Source organism: Pteropus vampyrus, unplaced genomic scaffold (assembly GCF_000151845.1).
Source record: "Pteropus vampyrus isolate Shadow unplaced genomic scaffold, Pvam_2.0 Scaffold56, whole genome shotgun sequence".
NCBI classification, from domain to species: domain Eukaryota; kingdom Metazoa; phylum Chordata; class Mammalia; order Chiroptera; family Pteropodidae; genus Pteropus; species Pteropus vampyrus.
Window position 1 is genome coordinate 7,563,386 of NW_011888837.1, and position 4,319 is coordinate 7,567,704.

The window sequence follows — 4,319 nt, forward strand, 5'->3', positions numbered from 1 at the left end:
CTTCCTTTTCCTTTCTCAGGTGTTCAGTTTCCCTACTCAGATCCAGCCATACCCGCCCCCTGCACTCCTTCCTTCTGGGTGGTATGGCTGACTGGGAGCAGTCAGTTCCCCAAAGGAAGGAGAAAGCATATTCATATCCTATACTTTTGGGCTACTTTCCTGCTATTGCTCCTCCTCTACCACCGCCATCTGCCTTTCTGTGGCTATTAACTCCTTTTTTAGCATATTCTCCCCATTCTTTCCTCCTTTGATGTAACTGCTACTAGAATTCTTTTAGTCACTATTTACTTCTCCTTCTTCCAGTTAGCGATGATCATGTTATAGCTTAAGGATAAAGGTAAAAAGACACAATGATTGTTAGAAAGAAGAAACACCAGTTATTTAAGTCACCAGATAAGGGTCACACCAATAGTTAGTACTAAAACTTACCCTAGAGACTGGTGTCCTCACTTCCAGGCAGTTCCAAGGCTTTCCTCTCCTTCTTTAACTGCTAAAATCCACATCAGAAGGGTGTGTCCTTGCTTTTGGAGAAAGGCCAACAATATATATTTAAGATAATTATGTACTCGTGAAAGAAGCAGAATTGTGGCTGTTATCAATGTTTTAGGAGGTATGTCTGCTGAGCACCTAAAGAAGCCCTGAGCGTGTATACTCTTGCTGACATTCAGAACACCTTAGACTTTTCCTTCAGGGCCTCTATGAAAATGATTCGCAAGAAAAATCTACCAGCATGTAAAATTGATTGATGGAATTTGGAATGATTAATTCAAAAGAGGAAGAACTAGAAGGGACATGATAACTGTCTTTAAATAGCTGAAGTGCTATTATGTGGAGGAACAATTAAATAAATAATTAAATTTTTTTCCAGAGAATGGTAATTGAATGAAAATTGGAAACAGATTTTTAGTGCTATAAAGAAAGTGAGTATTTTGCCTAATTATACATTTCCCCCTCTATTTGGAATATACTCTTTTTCTATGGCTTAGCTACTCTGGATGAAAGGAATGTTTTCTTCATCCTATGGAAGATTCAGTCATATGTCTCTTCAAGACTGACTCAATATATAAATGGAACTTAAAGGAAATTATTAAATCTTCTATCACAGTGGTTCTCAACTAAGAGTGTTGTTTGTTTTGTTTTTGTTTTGCCTGGAGATATTTGGCAGTATCTGGGAATATTTTTGGTCGTCACACTTAGGGTGGAGTGCTGCTAGGTAGAAGCCAGGGATGCTGTTAAATTTCCTATAATGCACAGGACAGTCCCCCAAACAGAGAAACATTGTTGAGGTTGAGAAACTCTGGTCTATCAAGGCAATAGATTGGTTTGCAAAGCTATTCTTAACTAGTCCTGCTGCCTAATTCTATTTTGTATGTCAGAAGTAAAATATTATTTCATTCTCTCTCTTTATGTTTTAGAACAAATCCTTATTATTATTTCCCCTTCCCAAATCATTGTATATTTGGGGTCAGCTTGATAAAGTTCTTATGATGAGAAAGATGAATAAGCTATATTTACAATTTTCAAAATATGACTTGTTATACATGTCTCTATTAGAAGTAGTCATGAGTACCTTATTAATGTGACAGGAGAATATTTTGAGCTACTAATTTACATCCCTTTATCTATGTATTTCTACTTTCCCTGATCTCCAGGCAAGTGACTATTTACTGTTTTGGAGGAACTACATGGCTTGGAGAAGCAGAAACAACTTAAAAATATTTCAGCATACTGAAAACTCAAAGACTTAGGAGAACTTAGAGGGTTTGTGGATAAGGATAAAGGGACAAGGGAACTCTCAGGTATCAACAAAGCACCTTAGAGACTCAAGGGCAGAAGTAGGGCTCTCCCACACATAGACGAAAAGGACAGCCTCCAATATTAAGTGTAGGGTTGTCTGGAGGCAGATATATGAGGTGAGAGATATTTGGGGGCTGTGAGGCTCTGGTAGTGTTGTCAGAGAGGAAGAAGACCTTCGAGAAAATTGCCTAGTGGATTCATACCACAGATACAGCATACACCAGCACAAGTTTAATAATTCTGAAAGGGTAGTTCAGAGTGGATCAATGGTCATTCCAGGGGCACACTATATTCACAAATAGCTAATAACCAAGGCCCCTAGGTCTCCCCAACCATGGAGAGAGGGATGGAAAGCCCAAAAAATGACTCATTAATATTGTGCCAATCTGACATAGTAAAGACCCAGAGAAATAAGTTCAATTGTTACATAAAATAAAGAAAATTATATTCCTTATACCTATGAATTTAGAAATTCATATCCATTACAAGAGACTTGTTCTTTGTTCCTTATGACTGAACAGTGTTTAAGAAAACGCTTCTCAACCCATCCGTTCTCAATCTCCCAGTTACACAACCAGTTTATGACGACATTTCTCAACCTGGTAAACATGCCCTATTAGTTGGTTGGGAAATCAAATTGGTAGGTTGCAACATCTAAAAAAGAATAGTTTAGATGGGAAAAACAAAATAGAGTACATCCAAATGTATCACACACAGTTAGCTTAAGTATTACTTTGTGAAAGTGTGTTCTGGAATCCACATAAAATGCACTTCTTTAAACAAAGTGTTTTAAAGACACCAACCCAAGAAACGACTAAGACCAGTGCTATCATGCCCTACTTCCCAGCTTACTGCATCATTACATGAAGCCTCTTATCTCCACACAACTCTGCACGGTTCCTCGTCCAACATTTTTTTATCCTTCTTTGCTCACTCTCATTTTCTACTGTGCCATCTGAACCTTATGTTTTATCATAAGAAAAATTCACTATATCTTCCACTGCATTTTTAAATGTTTCTTCATCTTCTCATTCTAACTTAGTCTTTACTCTCCTCTAAGCAGGGGACCCTGCTTCCCAGACAGCTTTCTCCAGTCACAGCTATTTCTCTCTCAGGCCCATTGTTCCATTGGGCTAGAATTGAGGTAAGTGTTCTTCCAGACCATTGCCCTTCACTTCTTCCTAAAATCCCAGCTTTGGGTCTCATGTCATCAGTTTATACCACTTGCTAACCTCCTTGTTGCTCCTTGTTGGAAACATCTTCAGACGCCCAGGTCTTATTTCCTTATATCCTTCAAAGATATTGAAGGATATATATATAAATATATATATAATTATTTCTGTCCTATTCCTTAATGATTTCCATACTCATATTATATATCCTTCAATATCTTTGTCTCTCAGTCCTTGATCTCCTTTCCTCTAATGATCTGGTCCTCCACCCATAACCACAGCCATGGTGCCTTAACCATGCTCACTGGTTTTACTTCAAATTCATTCCCACTAGCTTTAGTGCTCTCGGGCAATCCTACTACATTTCCCTAGACTATTTGCCCTATCATTCTAGCAGATGCTGCTCTTTTATTTTCCAATTCCCAGTGCATTCTTTTTTCTTCACATTCTCAAATGAAACAAAATCAGTCAGAAGTTACTCCTCATAACCGTACTATCACATCTTTGAGATTATCTGAATTCATGACCATTTACTCTGCCTTTCCTCCTGCTACTGTAGATGAACCGTCTGTGCTCCTATCTAAAACCAAGCTCAACAGCAGTGGTTCTCAGTGATTTTGCTCCCCCACCCACCCCGCCTCACCAGGGGGACTTTGACAAAGTCTACAGACAATTTTGATGATCACAACTCGACTGAGGGAGGGGATGCTTCTGGCATCTAACGGGTAGAGACCAGGAATGCTGCTAAGCATCCTACAATATACAAGAGAACCCCCACAACAAAGAATTGTATGGCTCGATCCGTCAGCAGTGCTGAGGTTAGGAAACCTTGTCCTCTGCTAGATCACTGAATTCTATCCAGCACCTTTCCCCTCCCTCTTTTACATCATCAAGCTTCTCCTCTTACCTGATCATTCCCATCTCCATGCAAACATACTTCTATCTTAAAATATCTCTTATCTTAAAAAACTTTTTTTCTCATTCTCCATTCCCTTCTAGCCACCTCCCCGTTTATCTGAACAACAAAATTTATGAATGAGTGAAAGAATTTTCCAAATGCTTTCTCATTCTGTCTCGACCTCATTGCAGGCAAGATTTCTTCTTCATCATTCACAAAAATAATATTTGCCAAGGCCACTTATGAGTATTATGTCAAACTTAATGGTCAATTCTTAGATCTCATTGACTTAATTATCAACATTTAATATAACTGATTACTTCTTCCTTCTTAAAATAATTTTTTCTCTTGTTTTCTGGCCATCTCTCTCAGTTTTTCTTTTGCTCCACTAACTGAGAGTTTCCAGTTTTTTTGTTTTTGTTTTTGTTTTTGCTTTCATTTTATTCATAGCT